Source organism: Gossypium arboreum, chromosome 7 (assembly GCF_025698485.1).
Source record: "Gossypium arboreum isolate Shixiya-1 chromosome 7, ASM2569848v2, whole genome shotgun sequence".
NCBI lineage: Eukaryota > Viridiplantae > Streptophyta > Magnoliopsida > Malvales > Malvaceae > Gossypium > Gossypium arboreum.
In genome coordinates, this window is record NC_069076.1 from 58,865,602 (window position 1) to 58,887,308 (window position 21,707).

Genomic DNA, 21,707 nt, shown 5'->3' on the forward strand with positions numbered 1-21,707 from the left:
GTGATTACTATAAAAATATAGGGACTAAAGTAATTAATAATATTAACATATATTTTAAATTATGGGGACTAAATGAAAAAATTGAAGAGGCGAAAGGCTTTTTATAAAAGGGTTTATGTTGAGTATAACCCCTCCACTTTTCCCATATATAAAAGGCATTTCCTTTCTTTTTGCTGGAAAAATGAAAATAAAAAACATGAGTTTGCTTCTTCTTTTTCTTTGTTTCATTTTGTTCTCTTTTAGGTTGACTTTTAAACCAATTTCCCTAGTTTCTAATGCAAGAAAGATTACATTTTTCTAAATAAAAAAAAGTTAAAACAAGATGTTTTTGTTGCCGAGTTTGGTGTAGATATATCATTTCTAGATAATAAAAAGTTGAACTTTTTTATTTTACATTGTAAATTGATGTGATTTTAAGGTTTGATGAGTTATTTTCAACTTTAACGGTTAGGCTTTCAAAGTCAATGGTGTTGTTTAAATATATTGAAAATATTTATATTTAAAAGATATTTTTATAGAAATTTAAATATATATATATATATATATATTATATCTTATTGTTGCATGCAATTATATTATTTTGTGATTTGTGTTGAGATTTTAGTTTAAATTTTATTTATAATTTAATCCATGATGTTTAAAATTATTTATCATTTATTGTTATTATTATTAATGGGAAGAAAACTATATTTAAAACTTAATTAAAAAAAAACTAAATGTATTATATTTTATGTTTTACTCAAATTCACTTTTATAAATTTGTATTTTAATTGAATTAATTTCCAATTCATATTTAATATATTTTTAATATTTTGTAGTTATTTTTAATATTGACAATATGATAATGGAATCTACTAATGAAACTAGAAATGAGTTCATTGATTTAGCCATAATTTTATTTCATCTTTGAGGAAAAATAATGTATATGTCACTGGGAAATTGAATGCTTGAAATTTTTAGTAGTTGCAATCAAATCTTTTGTTTATTACAAGTTACTCTTTTTTATAACCCTATTAAATAAATTTTATCTACCCATAGTTTAACATAATGCTCACTCTTTCAACCATAATTTTTATATTTACCTATATATATATATATCTTATATCTAAATATAAAGATTGTCTAGCATTAAATTTATTTTAGCATATTTTAAGTGTTTAATCTTAATAATTTTTTCATATAATTCAAAATATTACAAATATATTATATTCTAAATAATTTATACACATAATAATTTCATGCATCGCATGCGTAAAAAACTAATATATATAATTTGCATCTAATAATGTTTTTATTGATGATAAATTAATTAAGTCCTTCTATTAATTTTGACTGCATTGATTATTAAATTATAACAAATGATAACATGTGATGATGACACGTGGCATACCATATGAAATCGGTGCTAATAATATATTATCACATCAATAAATATTAAAAATATAAATTAGAAAATATTATAGAAAATCTTTAAGTTTTTAAAAGTGATGAAAATTTTAAAAGAATTATAAAAATCATACGATTGAAAAAAGAAATGTTCACATTTTTCCTTTCATCTTCCTTCTTTTATTTTTCCTATGCAAACAAAGTTCGAAAGAATCTTTCCATTTCTTCTTCCTTATCTCTCTAATTTGTATCTTAAAGTTGGCTCACCACTAAAGCATCATGGTCACTTATTTTTTAAACTCAGGTTTTAGTCGTCAAATATTTTCATAGAATAGCCCAAAACCTATCATGTAACACCTCAAAATCCAATACAATAAATAGTAACATTCCTGGACTTGATATAGTGAAATATAAAAGAGAAATTGAAGATAAATTTTATAAATGAAGCATTAAAAGATTGTTTTGGACTTGATATGGTGAAATATAAAAGAGAATTTGAAGATAAGTTTTATAAATGAAGCATTAAAAGATTGTTTTGATTCCTAGAAGAAGAAATTTGAGAGAATGATTGTGAATATGAAATTTTAGTATAAAGGATCAAATTGTAAATTTTTGAAGAGTTAAAAACAATAGTGTAAATTGACCAAAATAGGAAATGTGAGCTATTAGTGACAAATTGGGATAAGAATAAATTGGATTGTATGTTATTGTGATAAAAAAACACTTTTGGGACCAAATTGGAAAAATTGAAAGTATAGGGACCTATAGTGAAAATTTCCCAACGATGAAAGAAATGAGCTAAAAAGGATTATAAAGCGATTTACGATCAGTATTGTAACTATGTGTAAGGAATAAGGACTTATGGGATTGAATTGAATAAAAAATAAAGTTTAGTGACTAAATCATAAATTTTCCATTTTTTATCAAAAAAGGTCCTAGAAACTATGAAAATTTTTGGGTATTAAGTGCCTTTATTGAAATAAAGAAAAAGTGATAAGACAAAAAGGGGTTAAAGTACAATTTTTCACAAAAAGAGAAATATTATTTTATGAAATATTAAGATATTGAGATTAATTTGGGCCATTAGATGTGTTTAAAGATCAAAGACTCAATAAAGACAACACATTAAGTAGATATTTTTACTAAATTTTGACTTTGACTATAACTAGTTTTTTAAATAAAAAAAAAAGAGAAGAAAAATATAATTTTTTTTAGCTCTTCCTGTAACACCCCTCACCCATATCAATGTACGACAAGAATGAAGGATGCTGCCAAAACACTTCCTTAGCTCGTGCAAAAATTTTCTTTTAAGAAACATCATTTAAATGCTTAATAAAAAATTCCTTTAAAAACATTTTTAACATTTAGAAAACTTGAACACATTTTAAAAAAAATTATTTTAGAATATTTATTAGCGGTTTGAAGATCCCCAAAACTTGAAATAGGGTTTCAAGGGCTCAACACGATCAAAACCTAAGTTGTACAGGTGTAAGGGTTGCAAGTCTCAAGACTTGGCCTATAAACCTTGATACTTAAGCCTTTAAGTCTCTAAACTTAGGTGCAAAACTGTAGATATTTGACTTTGGTGTTTGTAAGTCTCAACACTTAGGTACAAGTCTCGAGACCTTGGACCCCTGGAGTAGAAATTGGTTGAAAAACAATTCAAATCAATTCTAAACTTCATCAAAACATGCCAATAAGTTCGAAATTAATTTAAAAACCTATTCAAAACTAAATTATAAAAAATTATAATCATACAAATGCTTGAATAGAGTAATGAAATAGAAGCTTATAAAAGAGATATTAAAAAGGGTTTAACTTTACAAATACAATTTCAATTCTAATAAATGTCTTTGGGCACATGCCAAGATTCAAAACCAATTACAAGGAAATTAATGAATTACAACCTCAGACTCAAATGGCGATGTGATGCTCCCAGGTTAAGACATCACATCTCCTTGAAAGTCCAAAACTTATGCATTTTAAACAACTAACGCATGAGCTTAAAAAGCATAGTAAGTATCAGTGGATAAAGTTGCTTATCCTATCCTTATTAAGGTTGAGTCCCTTTTATGGATACTATGCTAATTTCATGCAAGCTCATTATAGTACTACTCATTGGTCCATTTTGGTTTACAAAGAGTAAGGGCTCAACTTACATGTTGATGGTTTGTTAATCAACTCATTTAATGGAATTCCTATTTGAGACTAATATGTATAGTTCCATAGTCTCTTGACATGTTCTTTATAACATATATATTATATAGCAAACGCTTCCTATATGAACCATGCACTTCATTTTCATTTCTTCAAACTAGAGTATGCTTGAATCATCAATTTCCTTAATATCATTAAGGTAAGTTCACTAGGCCATATACTTTTAGAGCACATTAATCATATTAAATTCTTATCAGCCTACCTATTCATGTACTTTCTTTTCATTCCACTTAGTTATAACTCTTTTATCTCCTAAAACTACGTTTTTGCTTTTAACCATTTATATTCATTCTTACCATCTATCATCATCCTTTCAATTCATTATCACTCATAGTAAACTCTAGTAAAATATGACTCAGATACACGAGACTCCTCCACCACACCAGTGAGAACTGAAGTGCTAAACTATAAGATAGCATAACATATCCCTTCACCACACTAATGAGATAATGAGAGCATAACTACACTACACCAAGATGCACATAAGTGTAAGGCTCGAAGGCGATATAAATCACACACGAGTTCAAAACCTCTAATAGAACTCCAAACATGCTATAACCCCTAATTGGCATACCAACCGTATCCTAACATTTCACCAAGTCTACTAGGGAACATTACAATTATAATTAACATATATCCATTAAGGCCATTAAATCTTCGTCAAAGGCAGCAAATCCTAGCAATCTTTTGCAAACTAGTGATTGTCTTGGAGCAAAAACTCTCATTAAATTGCTGAAAAATTACCAAGAAGTCATAAGGTACATTCAATTGTTGTTTTGAGGCTGTAATATAATTTTCTCTCATTGCTGATTCTTTGTGACAGCCCAAAATTGACCCTAGTCGGAAGGTGGTCTCGGGACCACAAAACCGAGGCATAAAAATAATTAAAAATTTATTTTGATGCCTATAATATGTGTGTGCTCATGTATGACATTTTATGATGATTGATTTAGTGTTATAAGGGTGAATTCCACAAGAAAGGACTTAGTAATGAACTTTGAAAGTATGATAGGGAAATGTGTGATGACTAATTAAAGCATGCATGCAAAATAATGGACTTGCATGTCAAATTCCCCTTTATAGGTGGTGGCCGGCCATGACAAGGAGGATGGGCTAAACATGTCATGAAACATGTTTTGTTGGTGCATTAGGGTGAAATAATAAACAAAGGTGTATGGGTGATAAAAAATGAAAAAAAATGTGTGTGAGTGTGGTAATCCCCCATTGCCGTGAGTTGTAGAGAAGGAAAGAAAAAATTTTGTTCATCCTTTCTTTGAGCCAAAACTAAGGAAGAAGGAGGATTTTTGCTTCATGCTTGGTTTGGAAGAGATCTAGAAGGAGATTTGGCTAAGTTTGCATCAAGATTAAGGTATGTATGAGGTTGTGTTAGGAGTTTCATGCATGTTTTGGTTGCTAACTTGATGTGCATGTTAGCCATGGCTCAAATCTTTGTTAAGCCATGGAAATGGTATTTGGCCAAAGTTGTTATGGTGATAAAGCCATTGCATGCTAAGTGTGAAGCTTGATGATGATGCATGCAATGATGGATTGTCTACTCTTGAGTAAGATTTTGAGCTTTCTTTTGTTTTATCATGATTGAAGTTGAAAAGGAGCATGATTGTCATATTCGCCATGATGCATTCATGAGCATGGTTCTTGCTTCTTGCATGTTAGTTAAAATTTGTGTTTTGGATGGCTATGGATACCTTGAAATTCGCCATGCTCATATATGTATATATATGTTTGCACATGATGTTTTGGTTATGAAGGAAGTGATGAATAAGTTTGTTTAAAGAAGAAGATGTTGAAGAATAATTGTGAAATTGTAAGCACATTCGGCCTAGCACACATATGAGTGCTTGATGCTATATTGTAAGTTTTGAGCTACAATATGCAAAGCATTAACTAGTAAAATGCATGCTGTTTTTGTGTGGTATTAAGTGCATAATTGGCCTCAACATGGACAAGTATATTCGGCCTTGGGTAGCCTATTGAAGGCCTTAGCTTTTCCTTGATGCTCGAATAAATTGTATTGAATTGCTTGATGTAGTATAAAATGTGCATGACCATTGTGTATTCAAGCTAAAGGGTGGCCATATGACCATTTAAATTCCTTGTCATATTCGGCCATAAGCTAGCACAATGAGGTTTTGATAAATTGAATTTGTTTGAATTAGCTCAAGAGCTAAGAGGGCCACAATTGGACAAGGGGAAGGAAAAAGTAATCGAATAGCCGTAAAAGCCGTTCGACAACATCCGAGGTAAGTCCTCAAGAAGTGACCTTACTTGAATTATGTGGAATGAAATATGGATGTATTGATTATTGATTTATGTGTGTATGAGTATTGAATGATACCAGGCTAAGTCCCGAAGGCGATTATGTTAGTGATTATAATTGTGTTTGAGCCTTAGTAACGAAAATAAATATGTATGTCCAATGATTATTGATGTATGTGTGCATGAGAAATTGAATGATATCCGGGCTAAGCCCCGAAGACAATTATGCTGGAAATTATAACCGGGTTAAGACCCGAAGGCAATTGTGCTAGTGGCTACATCCGGGCTAAGACCCGAAGGCATTCGTGCGAGTCATTCTATCCGGCTAAGACCGAAGGCATTTGTGCAAATCGTGATATCCGGGTTAAGTCCGTAGGCCTTGGTGCGGGTTACCATAACCGGCTATGTCCCGAAGGCGATTGATCGAGTAGCGACATCCGGTTAAACTCGAAGGTATGTGATTTGAAAATTATAAGCTTGCTGGAAAATTTCAGCTAATGCACTTGTGAAATTCCCCAATGACAAGGTAAGTGCGTGTGTGCTTATGCGTGCTAGGAGTAAGGCGTGTGAATATCCGCTCCTATGATGGAACGAGTTATCGGCCTTAATGAAGCCGTTATTTGTGTATGAACATAAGAGTTGGGATGGTGAAGTAAGTATGATTATGTGAATGTGCATTAATGAAATGATGCATTTAACTATGTGAATGTATTGCTGTAATTAGAGTTGATTATATTCCTTGAGACTTACTAAGCATAAAAATGCTTACTCATTGCTTTGGCTCTCGTTTTCTAGATTTCGCTCGATAGCAATCGGATTCGGGATCGTTGAAGTCGAAGTCATCCACACTATCAAGCCCCATTTTGGTATAAATTCTTGGTTGAACTTGAAATGGCATGTATAGGACTACCCTTGTTGGTTTAGATATGTTATGATGTATATGTATGCGGCCATGCGAAAATGGCTCGTAATAGTGAAGTATCAACTTAAACTATTTGCGGTTTGTATATATATATATGGTGTCATGATGTGACTATGAATTGGAAATGGGAATGTTGGTCACATGATCAGCCATTGGCATGGTTAAAATGATCATATGTGGACCTATGTAAGGCAAGACTAGTTGGTTCATGGAGACTACAAAATAGGTAAGACCTACCTTAAAACAGATGCTGCCAGCTGCAGTAACGTGAATGTGCAAAATCACCAAAATTTGTAGGAATGGTATTAAATAGTGAATCAGCTATGTAAATGAACATTGATGAGTCTATTTTCATATGGAAGAAACGAAATGGTCATAGGAGTTACATGTTAAGAGATATTAAAGCTATTGTGAGACAGGGCCAGAACGGTTTCTGGGTTCCCTGTCGCAACTTTAAAAATTTACTATAAATTATCCAGAAAGAATTAGGAGACATACCTTAAATGTACAGATTCTATTTTGAGTCTAGTTTCATTAGAAACAAACGGTACCAGCATTAAAGCCCTGTACAGAGAGATATTCAAGTTATACCGCGCGAAGGTCAGAGCAGTCGATCCCTGTAACATGGGTGACTTTAACTAATAAACTGTACCAATTGGCCCGACCAAAATTCTAGGAATAAATCCATGGATGGATATATGAGTCGAAATTTAGGAAAATTTACGAAACCAGTTTCCGAGGTTTGAAACTCGAGATATGATTTTAAGGCGACAGTGACGCAGTTTTTCCAGCCTGACTGGAAATGTCCAATGGATGGGCAAAACAAGTGAACTTGGCTTGCTAACCCTCGTGTCCCATAACACGGCGATGGTCTCGGGTTCGGGTGTTACAATTTTATTGGTATCGAGCCACGGTTTAGTCGATTCTAGGACTACCGTAAGGTGTTTGGGGTCTAGCTATACATGCCATTAAATGATGAATCGATAGTGTGGTGATTTCTGACAATTTGACTTTGAGTTTGTTTATAGCAATGGATCCCGATCCCAACCGAGCAATAGCTGATGATGTGGAGAGTGTGGCGTCTGCTCCCGCACAAGGGACAGCGCCGGCGGACTCTCAACCTATGGCCAGCAATCCGAATGATGAGCTAGGCAAGCCTTTTATAGTGTGATGAACGAATGGTTTAATCAATACATTCGAACTAACACGGCTGTCCCACAACCTCCATTCCCGACAAATGCAACCCCCGCACCTACAATACCTCCGGTAACTGACCAAATAAGGTCAAGTAAGCCCCCAGTCGATAGGATTCGAAAACATGGGGCCACTGAATTTAAAGCTACGGATGATGATGATGCGAAGCGAGCTGAATTTTGGTTGGACAACACTATCCGGTGCTCGATGAGCTATCTTGTACACCGATGAGTGCTTAAAGTGTACCATCTCCTTGCTACGTGATTCCACCTACTATTGGTGGAGTACTCGACTTCGTGGTACCTAGAGAGCAAGTGACTTGGGAATTCTTTCAAACCAAGTTCGAAAAAAAAAAAGTATATCGATCGAGATTCATCGACCAAAAGCGAAGGAATTTCTTGATCTTAAGCAAGGTTCTATGTCGGTTACCGACTATGAGCGAAAATTTGTGAGGCTTAGCCGATACACGCGAGAATGCATTTCGTCCGAAGCTATTATGTGGCGCTTCGAGGATGGGTTGAATGATGATATAAGGATGTTCGTTGGCATTCTCGAAATCGAGAGATCGTAGTACTGTTGAGCGAGCTTGTAAAGTCGAAGAGCTTAGAAAGGAGAAACAAAAAGCTGATGTGGGAACCGGAGAATTCGAAGAGGTCCTCGGAAAGTCTCTTCAACAGCATCAAGAGATTTCGAGATGATGTGAACCGGTCTAGAGGCACTTTGGGCTTTTCTAGGCGAGGACGCGATCGACCCCTGTGACCCACGAGTCACTTCGATCGCCAGATGGTGGAAATGATCGCCGAGAGAGGCGGAGTGTCAACATTGTGGCAAATGGCATTCGGGAGCTGTTGGTTTCGTGATCGCTCCCGCTATAAGTGTGGATCGGCCGACCACTTTAGGAAGGATTGCCCGAGGATGCTTGAGCAGAATGTGAGTCGAGTGGAAACTCGGGTGCTACCATTGCTCGAGGTAGGCCACCTAGAAATATGGGCAATGTCGTTGGCGGTTAGAGAGGATCTAGAGATGCTACCATCGGATCTGAGGCTCGTGCTCTGCGAGGACTTATGCCATACGCGCCGCCGAGGATCTTGCCTCTCGGATGTCATTCTGGTGCTTTCACTCTTTTCAATACTAATGTGATTGCTTTGATTGACCCCGGTTCTACTCAATCTTATATATGTGAAACCTTAGCATCCAAGAAGACTTTGCCTATTGAGTCTCTTCGAGTTTGTAATTCGGTGTCAAACCCTTGGGTCATTACGTGCTTGTCAACAAAGTGTGCAAGAAAAGTCCCTAGTGTTCCGAGGTTCTTGTTTCCGGCGGACTTGATGCTTTTGCCGTTCGATGAATTGACGTTATTCTTGGTTTGGATGGGTTGACCATGCACGATGCGGTCGTAAATTGCAAAAGCAAGACTATCGATTTGAGGTCTGCGAATAACGAGATAATTCGGGTTAAGTCTACGGACTTAAAGGGTTGCCGGTGTAATATCGCAATGTTGGCCCGAAAATATGTAAGAAAAGAGTGCGGCGTACCTTGCGTCGTGCTTTCGATGACAAGGAATCGAGAAAAGAAACCGAATATGTGCCCGTGGTTTGTGAATACCGGATGTTTTCCACGAAGAATTGCGGGTTTACCACTGTTTGGGAAATAGAATTTGGCATCGAATTGGTACCTAGTACCACTCCAATTTCGATAGCTCCGTATCGTATGGCACCAACGAATTAAAGGAGTTGGAAGCTCGGTTGCAAGAATTGGTGGATAGAGGTTTTGCTCGCCGAGTTTTTCGCCTTAGGGTGCGCCGGTGTTGTTCGTGAAAAGAAGGATGGAACCATGCGGTTGTGCATCGATTATCGTCGACTTAATAAGCGACAATAAAGAACAAATATCCGTTGCCGCGTATCGATGACTTGTTCGATCAACTAAAGGAGCCTCGGTGTTCTCGAAAATAGATTTGAGATCGGGCTATTATCAATTGCAAATCCGAGATTGGACGTACCCAAGGCGCCTTGAGCGAGATATGGTCACTATGAGTTCCTAGTGATGCCGTTTGGGCTCACTAATGCCCTGCGGTATTTATGGATTTAATGAATCGGATCTTTAGACCATATTTGGATCGATTCGTAGTCGTGTTCATTGATGACATCTTGGTCTATTCAAGAAATGAGACCGAACATCTTGAACACCTGCGGTTAGTCTTTGCAAATTTTACGGGATAAGCAATTATATGCTAAGTTCAGCAAGTGTGAGTTACGGTTAAGAGAGGTTAGCTTCTTGGGTCATGTGGTATCTGCGACGGGTATTCGAGTCGACAGAATAAAATTTCAACCATACTTAATTGGAAGCCTCAGAAATATTATTGAGGTTCGAGCTTTTTGGGGCTTGCGGTTATTACCGACGATTTGTAAAGGCTTCTCAACGATAGCCACGCCGATGATGGCTACTCCAAAAGGATGTTAAGTTCGAATGGACGGAGAAATGCCAAAAAGTTTCGATCAACGAAAACTTATTTGATGAAGCCCCAATTCTAGTGCAACCCGAGTCAAGAAAGAGTTTGTCATCTATAGCGACGCCTCTCTACTTGGGTTAGGTTGCGTATTAATGCAAGAAGGTCGAGTTGTGGCCTATCGTCGAGGCAATTAAAGCCACATGAGAAAAATTATCCGACTCATGATCTCGAATTGGCCGCCATCGTATTCGCCTTAAAGATTTGGCGACATTACTTATTTGGTGAAAGGTGTCATGTATACTCGGATCACAAAAGTCTCAAATATTTGATGATCCAAAGAGACTTAAATCTGCGACAAAGACGTTGGCTCGGTTTGTTAAAGGATTACGAGTGGTCATTGACTATCACCGGGAAAGGCGAATGTGGTTGCGGATGCCTTGAGTCGTAAATCATTATTCGCTTCTGACGATGAGCGTGCACTTATGCATTCGATCCGATAGTGTGTTAGTAGCTGAATTGAAAGCCAAACCACTATTGATACATCAAATTCGAGAAGCTCGAGAAAGTCGACGACGAGTTGGGCGCAAAGCGGTGAGTGTGTTCGAACAAGGATTGAGTTTCAAATCGATGATGACGATTGTTTGAGGTTCAAAAGTCGTCTGTGTGTTCCAAAGAATTGAACTCATTTCGATAATTGAATGAAGCCCATTGTAGCCGAATGGCAATCCACCCGGAGTACGAAGATGTACAATGATTTGAAACGTCGGTTTTGGTGGCATGGTATGAAGCGAGACATCTCCGACTTTGTTTGAGATGTTTAATATGTCAACAAGTGAAAGCGGAACATCGGTGCCTTGAGATTACTTGACCAATCACGATACCCGGTGGAAATGGGATCGAGTCACAATGGACTTTGTATCCGGACCGCCATTGTCGCAAGTAAGAAGGATGCGGTTTGGGTCGTGGTAGATCGATTGACTAAGTCGGCCCACTTTGTCCCGTCGCACGGATTTTTCAATTGACAAATTAGCTGAATTATGCGTTTCTCAGTTGTGAGATTACACGGGTGCCTATTTCCATCGTGTCGGATAGAGATCCGAGATTTACCTCGCGATTTTGGAAAAAGTTGCAAGAAGCTTTGGGTACCAAGTTGCATTTCAACCGCCTTTCACCCCAAACCGATGGTCAATCCGGCGGATAATTCGGATACTTGAGGATATGTTAAGATGTTGCGTCCTCGAGTTTAGTGGTTTATGGGAGCGGTATTTGCCGTTGATTGAATTCGCTTACAACAACGACTTTCAATCAAGTATTAAGATGGCACCCTACGAGGCCTTATGCGATTCGTAAATGCCGTACACCATTGTTTTGGTGAGCTCGGTGAAAGCAAGATTTTCGGGTGGATTTGATTAGGGATCTTTGAGCAGAAAGTGAAAGTAATCCGTGAAAGTCGAAGATAGCCTCCGATCGTCAGAAGTCGTACGCGGACCTGAAGCGTAAGGATATCGAGTATCAGGTGGGTGATAAAGTGTTTCTCAAGGTATCGCCTTGGAAAAAGATACTCAGATTCGACCGTAAGGGCAAGTTGAGCCCAAGGTTCGTTGGGCCATATGAGATATCCGAGCGAGTCGATCCAGTGGCATATCGTTTGATTTTGCCCCCTGAACTCGAAAAGGTTCACGATGTCTTTCACGTTTGATGCTTCGATGCTATAGATCCGATCCATCGCACGTGATTAGTCCATCAGAAATTGAAATTCAAGTTAATATGAGTTATGAGGAAGAACCGATTCGTATCCTATCACGAGAAGTGAAAGAGTTGTGAAACAAGCGGGTTCCGCTAGTAAAAGTGTTATGGCTCAAGCACGGGATAGAAGAAGCTACTTGGGAGACCGAGAACTCTATGAAAGAGCGATATCAAACCTATTTACGGTAAGATTTTGGGGACGAAAATTTCTTAAGTGGGGAGAGTTGTGACACCAAAATTGACCCTAGTCGGAAGGTGGTCTCGGGACCACAAAATCGAGGCATAAAAATAATTAAAATTTATTTTGATGCCTATAATATAATGTGCTCATGTATGACATTTTATGATGATTGATTTAGTGTTATAAGGGTGAATTCCACAAGAAAGGACTTAGTAATGAACTTTGAAAGTATGATAGGAAATGTGTGATGACTAATTAAAGCATGCATGCAAAATAATGGACTTGCATGTCAAATTCCCCTTTTATAGGTGGTGGCCGGCCATGACAAGGGAGGATGGGCTAAACATGTCATGAAACATGTTTTGTTGGTGCATTAGGGTGAAATAATAAACAAAGGTGTATGGGTGATAAAAAATGAAAAAAAATGTGTGTGAGTGTGGTAATCCCCCCATTGCCGTGAGTTGTAGAGAAGGAAAGAAAAAATTTTGTTCATCCTTTCTTTGAGCCAAAACTAAGGAAGAAGGAGGATTTTGCTTCATGCTTGGTTTGGAAGAGATCTAGAAGGAGATTTGGCTAAGTTTGCATCAAGATTAAGGTATGTATGAGGTTGTGTTAGGAGTTTCATGCATGTTTTGGTTGCTAACTTGATGTGCATGTTAGCCATGGCTCAAATCTTTGTTAAGCCATGGAAATGGTATTTGGCCAAAGTTGTTATGGTGATAAAGCCATTGCATGCTAAGTGTGAAGCTTGATGATGATGCATGCAATGATGGATTGTCTACTCTTGAGTAAGATTTTGAGCTTTCTTTTGTTTTATCATGATTGAAGTTGAAAAGGAGCATGATTGTCATATTCGGCCATGATGCATTCATGAGCATGGTTCTTGCTTCTTGCATGTTAGTTAAAATTTGTGTTTTGGATGGCTATGGACACCTTGAAATTGGCCATGCTCATATATGTATATATATGTTTGCACATGATGTTTTGGTTATGAAGGAAGTGATGAATAAGTTTGTTTAAAGAAGAAGATGTTGAAGAATAATTGTGAAATTGTAAGCACATTCGGCCTAGCACACATATGAGTGCTTGATGCTATATTGTAAGTTTTGAGCTACAATATGCAAAGCATTAACTAGTAAAATGCATGCTGTTTTGTGTGGTATTAAGTGCATAATTGGCCTCAACATGGACAAGTATATTCGGCCTTGGGTAGCCTATTGAAGGCCTTAGCTTTTCTTTGATGCTCGAATAAATTGTATTGAATTGCTTGATGTAGTATAAAATGTGCATGACCATTGTGTATTCAAGCTAAAGGGTGGCCATATGACCATTTAAATTCCTTGTCATATTCGGCCATAAGCTAGCACAATGAGGTTTTGATAAATTGAATTTGTTTGAATTAGCTCAAGAGCTAAGAGGGCCACAATTGGACAAGGGGAAGGAAAAAGTAATCGAATAGCCGTAAAAGCCGTTCGACAACATCCGAGTAAGTCCTCAAGAAGTGACCTTACTTGAATTATGTGGAATGAAATATGGATGTATTGATTATTGATTTATGTGTGTATGAGTATTGAATGATACCGGGCTAAGTCCCGAAAGCGATTATGTTAGTGATTATAATTGTGTTTGAGCCTTAATAACGAAAATAAATATGTATGTCCAATGATTATTGATGTATGTGTGCATGAGAAATTGAATGATATCCGGGCTAAGCCCGAAGACAATTATGCTGGAAATTATAACGGGTTAAGACCGAAGGCAATTGTGCTAGTGGCTACATCCGGGCTAAGACCGAAGGCATTCGTGCGAGTCATTCTATCCGGGCTAAGACCGAAGGCATTTGTGCAAATCGTGATATCCGGGTTAAGTCCGTAGGCCTTGGTGCGGGTTACCATAACGGGCTATGTCCGGCGATTGATCGAGTGGCGACATCCGGTTAAACTCGAAGGTATGTGATTTGAAAATTATAAGCTTGCTGGAAAATTTCAGCTAATGCACTTGTGAAATTCCCCAATGACAAGGTAAGTGCGGTGTGTGCTGCGTGCTAGGAGTAGGCGTGTGAATATCCGCTCCTATGATGGAACGAGTTATCGGCCTTAATGAAGCCGTTATTTGTGTATGAACATAAGAGTTGGGATGGTGAAGTAAGTATGATTATGTGAATGTGCATTAATGAAATGATGCATTTAACTATGTGAATGTATTGCTGTAATTAGAGTTGATTATATTCCTTGAGACTTACTAAGCATAAAATGCTTACTCATTGCTTTGGCTCTCGGTTTTCTAGATTTCGCTCGATAGCAATCGGATTCGGGATCGTTGAAGTCGAAGTCATCCACACTATCAAGCCCCATTTTGGTATAAATTCTTGGTTGAACTTGAAATGGCATGTATAGGACTACCCTTGTTGGTTTAGATATGTTATGATGTATATGTATGCGGCCATGCGAAAATGGCTCGTAATAGTGAAGTATCAACTTAAACTATTTGCGGTTTGTATATATATATATGGTGTCATGATGTGACTATGAATTGGAAATGGGAATGTTGGTCACATGATCAGCCATTGGCATGGTTAAAATGATCATATGTGGACCTATGTAAGGCAAGACTAGTTGGTTCATGGAGACTACAAAATAGGTAAGACCTACCTTAAAACAGATGCTGCCAGCTGCAGTAACGTGAATGTGAAAAATCACCAAAATTTGTAGGAATGGTATTAAATAGTGAATCAGCTATGTAAATGAACATTGATGAGTCTATTTTCATATGGAAGAAACGAAATGGTCATAGAAGTTACATGTTAAGAGATATTAAAGCTATTGTGAGACAGGGCCAGAATGGTTTCTGGGTTCCCTGTCGCAACTTTAAAATTTACTATAAATTATCCAGAAAGAATTAGGAGACATACCTTATATGTAAAGATTCCATTTTGAGTCTAGTTTCATTAGAAACAAACGGCACCAACATTAAAGCCCTGTACAGAGAGATATTCAAGTTATACCGCGCGAAGGTCAGAGCAGTCGATCCCTGTAACATGGGTGACTTTAACTAATAAACTGTACCAATTGGCCCGACCAAAATTCTAGAAATAAATCCATGGATGGATATATGAGTCTAAATTCAGGAAAATTTACGAAACCAGTTTCGAGGTTTGAAACTCGAGATATGATATTTAAAGGCGACAGTGACGCAGTTTTTCCAGCCTGACTGGAAATGTCAATGGATGGGCAAAACAAGTGAACTTGGCTTGCTAACCCCTCGTGTCCGACACCAGCGATGGTCTCGGGTTCGGGTGTTACATTCTTAGCAGTAATTCCATCCTCTATGTTACGTACTCTTCTAGTTATTTGCCTGTTCAAATTCATGACTTTGAATCCCTTGTTGTAATACAAATATCAATGTCATTGTGTAACTCTATTTTTGCAGATAAATAAGTCTATAATTGTGAGTGTTATTGGCTTGGCTAATGTTGGCAAAAATAGCCTAATTATCAGCTTGAAAAAATGCCATGTTGTCAGCTTTGGTGCTACTCCAAGGGTTGACAAGATCAATACAAGAGGTTAAATTGGACAAGAATGTAAAATTATTGGATTATCCTGATTTTGTTATGCTTTGATCTGAAGGGAATGATGCATCAATATCTCTTTGAAACTGCAAAAGAATTGAGAAACTGGATGATCTAGTTGGCTTAGGTATTTGAACCAGTGAAAATTGTGGATGCCATACAATTTCGATTTTAACAAAAAATCCTAACCCACCACTACACACCACAATTGGAGTTCCTTGAACTCCGACCACCAACTACACCGGATTGTGGCTTAGCCATTATTGGTCCACAGATAAACTGCCAATAGTTGTGGGTACACAACAAAGTCTTGTAAATGAAATTTACCTCTAGATATGGATTACACAACATTTAACCCGAATGGAATCACGCCCTAATTGTGGATAGACAACAAATAACTTGCAGATGGAATCGCCCTTTGGATGTGGGTACACAAAATTTTTTGAGATAATGCCAATACTTCCTCCATTTATATTGTCCCACCCCATGCAATGCAAGATTTCATGCTCAAAATAGATCAATACGATAGCATTTAATATGCTTTTAATGAGAACAATCTGAGTGCAATCTTTATGCTTATAACAATTTGATATAATAGCAAATAATATGCTTATAACAAATCTATTCAATAACAAATATCATGCTAATTATTTGTTCAATTTAACAGTAAAATAAGGCATGCTAAATGTAACACCCGAACCGAGACCATCGCGATTGTCGGACACGAGGTTAGCAAGCTAAGTTCACTTGTTTTGCCCATCCATTGGACATTTCAGTCAGGCTGGAAAAACTGCGTCACTGTCGCCTTAAAAATCATATCTCGAGTTTCAAAACTCGGAAACTGGTTTCGTAAATTTTCCTGAATTTAGACTCATATATCCATCCATGGGTTTATTTCTAGAATTTTGGTCGGGCCAATTGGTACAGTTTATTAGTTAAAGTCACCCATGTTACAGGGATCGACTGCTCTGACCTTCGTGCGGTATAACTTGAATATCTCTCTGTGCAGGGCTTTAATGCTGGTTCCGTTTGTTTCTAATGAAACTAGACTCAAAATGGAATCTGTACATATAAGGTATGTCTCCTAATTCTTTTGGATAATTTATAGTGAATTTTAAAGTTGCGACAGGGAACCCAGAAACCATTCTGGCCCTGTCTCACAATAGCTTTAATATCTCTTAACCTGTAACTCCTATGACCATTTCGTTTCTTCCATAAGAGTGATTTGAAAATTATAAGCTTGCTGGAAAATTTCAGCTAATGCACTTGTGAAATTCCCCAATGACAAGGTAAGTGCGGTGTGTGCTGCGTGCTAGGAGTAGGCGTGTGAATATCCGCTCCTATGATGGAACGAGTTATCGGCCTTAATGAAGCCGTTATTTGTGTATGAACATAAGAGTTGGGATGGTGAAGTAAGTATGATTATGTGAATGTGCATTAATGAAATGATGCATTTAACTATGTGAATGTATTGCTGTAATTAGAGTTGATTATATTCCTTGAGACTTACTAAGCATAAAAATGCTTACTCATTGCTTTGGCTCTCGGTTTTCTAGATTTCGCCGATAGCAATCGGATTCGGGATCGTTGAAGTCGAAGTCATCCACACTATCAAGCCCCATTTTGGTATAAATTCTTGGTTGAACTTGAAATGGCATGTATAGGACTACCCTTGTTGGTTTAGATATGTTATGATGTATATGTGTATGCGGCCATGCGAAAATGGCTCGTAATAGTGAAGTATCAACTTAAACTATTTGCGGTTTGTATATATATATATGGTGTCATGATGTGACTATGAATTGGAAATGGGAATGTTGGTCACATGATCAGCCATTGGCATGGTTAAAATGATCATATGTGGACCTATGTAAGGCAAGACTAGTTGGTTCATGGAGACTACAAAATAGGTAAGACCTACCTTAAAAACAGATGCTGCCAGCTGCAGTAACGTGAATGTGAAAAATCACCAAAATTTGTAGGAATGGTATTAAATAGTGAATCAGCTATGTAAATGAACATTGATGAGTCTATTTTCATATGGAAGAAACGAAATGGTCATAGAAGTTACATGTTAAGAGATATTAAAGCTATTGTGAGACAGGGCCAGAATGGTTTCTGGGTTCCCTGTCGCAACTTTAAAAATTTACTATAAATTATCCAGAAAGAATTAGGAGACATACCTTATATGTAAAGATTCCATTTTGAGTCTAGTTTCATTAGAAACAAACGGCACCAGCATTAAAGCCCTGTACAGAGAGATATTCAAGTTATACCGCGCGAAGGTCAGAGCAGTCGATCCCTGTAACATGGGTGACTTTAACTAATAAACTGTACCAATTGGCCCGACCAAAAATTCTAGAAATAAATCCATGGATGGATATATGAGTCTAAATTCAGGGAAAATTTACGAAACCAGTTTCCGAGGTTTGAAACTCGAGATATGATATTTAAGGCGACAGTGACGCAGTTTTTCCAGCCTGACTGGAAATGTCCAATGGATGGGCAAAACAAGTGAACTTGGCTTGCTAACCCCTCGTGTCCGACACCAGCGATGGTCTCGGGTTCGGGGTGTTACATTCTTAGCAGTAATTCCATCCTCTATGTTACGTACTCTTCTAGTTATTTGCCTGTTCAAATTCATGACTTTGAATCCCTTGTTGTAATACAAATATCAATGTCATTGTGTAACTCTATTTTTGCAGATAAATAAGTCTATAATTGTGAGTGTTATTGGCTTGGCTAATGTTGGCAAAAATAGCCTAATTATCAGCTTGAAAAAATGCCATGTTGTCAGCTTTGGTGCTACTCCAAGGGTTGACAAGATCAATACAAGAGGTTAAATTGGACAAGAATGTAAAATTATTGGATTATCCTGATTTTGTTATGCTTTGATCTGAAGGGAATGATGCATCAATATCTCTTTGAAACTGCAAAAGAATTGAGAAACTGGATGATCTAGTTGGCTTAGGTATTTGAACCAGTGAAAATTGTGGATGCCATACAATTTCGATTTTAACAAAAAAAATCCTAACCCACCACTACACACCACAATTGGAGTTCCCTTGAACTCCAGCCACCAACACGCCGGATTGTGGCTTAGCCATTATTGGTCCACAGATAAACTGCCAATAGTTGTGGGTACACAACAAAGTCTTGTAAATGAAATTTACCTCTAGATATGGATTACACAACATTTAACCCCGAATGGAATCTGCCCCTAATTGTGGATAGACAACAAATAACTTGCAGATGGAATCTGCCACTGGATGTGGGTACACAAAATTTTTTTGCAGATAATCTGCCAATACTTCCTCCATTTATATTGTCCCACCCCATGCAATGCAAGATTTCATGCTCAAAATAGATCAATACGATAGCATTTAATATGCTTTTAACAGAACAATACAGGTGCAATCTTTATGCTTATAACAATTTGATATAATAGCAAATAATATGCTTATAACAAATCTATTCAATAACAAATATCATGCTAATTATTTGTTCAATTTAACAGTAAAATAAGGCATGCTAAATGTAACACCCCGAACCCGAGACCATCGCCGGTGTCGGACACGAGGGGTTAGCAAGCTAAGTTCACTTGTTTTGCCCATCCATTGGACATTTCCAGTCAGGCTGGAAAAAACTGCGTCACTGTCGCCTTAAAAATCATATCTCGAGTTTCAAAACTCGGAAACTGGTTTCGTAAATTTTCCTGAATTTAGACTCATATATCCATCCATGGGTTTATTTCTAGAATTTTGGTCGGGCCAATTGGTACAGTTTATTAGTTAAAGTCACCCATGTTACAGGGATCGACTGCTCTGACCTTCGTGCGGTATAACTTGAATATCTCTCTGTGCAGGGCTTTAATGCTGGTTCCGTTTGTTTCTAATGAAACTAGACTCAAAATGGAATCTGTACATATAAGGTATGTCTCCTAATTCTTTTGGATAATTTATAGTGAATTTTAAAGTTGCGACAGGGAACCCAGAAACCATTCTGGCCCTGTCTCACAATAGCTTTAATATCTCTTAACCTGTAACTCCTATGACCATTTCGTTTCTTCCATAAGAAAATAGACTCATCAAGGTTCATTTACATAGCTTATTCACTATTTAATTCCATTCCTATGAATTTTGGTGATTTTTCACATTCACGCCACTGCAGCTGGCAGCATCTGTTTTAAGGTAGGGCTTACCTATTTGGTAGTCTCCATGAATCAACTAGTCTTGCCATACATAGGTTCATATATGATCATTTTAACCATACCAATGGCTGATCATATGACCAACATTCCTATTTCCAAGCCATAGCCACATCATGACACCAAATATATATATATACAAACCACAATTAGTCTAAGTTCATGCTTCCTTTTTCGAGCCATTTTCGCATGGCCGTACATACTACATTACAACATATTTAACAAACATGAGGTAGTCCTATACATGCCATCTCAAGTTCAACCAATAATTTATACCAAAATGGAGGCTTGATAGTGTGGATGACTTCGACTTCAACGATCCCAAATCCGATTGCTTTTGCGAAATCTAGAAAACCGAGAGCCAAAGCAACGGGTAAGCATTTTATGCTTAGTAAGTCTCAAGGAATATAATCAACTCTAATTAAAGCAATACATTCACATAACCAAATGCATCATTTCATTAATGCACATTCACATACTGTATTTACTTCACCATCCCAACACTTATGTTCATACACAAATAACGGCTTCATTAAGGCCGATAACTCGCTCCATCATAGGAGCGGATATTCATACGCTCTTACTCCTAGCGCAAAAGCACACACCGCACTTACCTTGTCATTGGGAAATTTCACAAGTGCATTAGCTGAAATTTTCCAGCAAGCTTATAATTTTCAAATCACATACCTTCGGAGTTTAACCGGACGTCGCTACTGCTCAATCGCCTTCGGACATAGCCCGTTATGATAACCCGCACCAAGGCCTCACGGACTTAACCCGGATATCACGATTTGCACAAATGCCTTTGGTCTTAGCCCGATTTAACAACTTGCACGAATGCCTTCGGTCTTAGCCGGATATAGCTACTAGCACAATTGCCTTCGGGTCTTAACCCGGATATAATTTTCAGCATAATTGTCTTCGGGGCTTAGCCCGGATATCATTCAATTTCTCATGCACACATACATCAATAATCATTGGACATACATATTTCATTTTCCTTACTAAGGCTCAAACACAATTATAATCATTAGCATATTCGCCTTCGGGACTTAGCCCGGGTGGAATTCAAATACTCATACACACATAATCAATAATCATACACATCCATATTTCATCTCACATAATTCAAGTAAGGTCACTTCTTGAGGACTTACCTCGGATGTTGTCGAACGGCTTTTACGGCTATTCGATCACTTTTTCCTTCCCCTTGTCCAATTGTGGACCTCTTAGCTCTTGAGCTAATTCAAACAAATTCAATTTATTAAAACCTCATTGTGCTAGCTTATGGCCGAATATGACAAGGAATTTAAATGGTCATATGGCCACTCTTTAACTTGAATACACAATGGTCATGCACATTTTATACTACATCAAGCAATTCAATACAATTTATTTGAGCATCAAGGAAATGCTAAGGCCTTCAATAGGCTACCCAAGGCCGAATATTCATGTACATGTTGAGGCCAATTATGCACTTAATACCTCACAAAAACAGCATGCATTTTACTAGTTAATGCTTTTCATATTGTGGCTCAAAACTTATAATATAGCATCAAG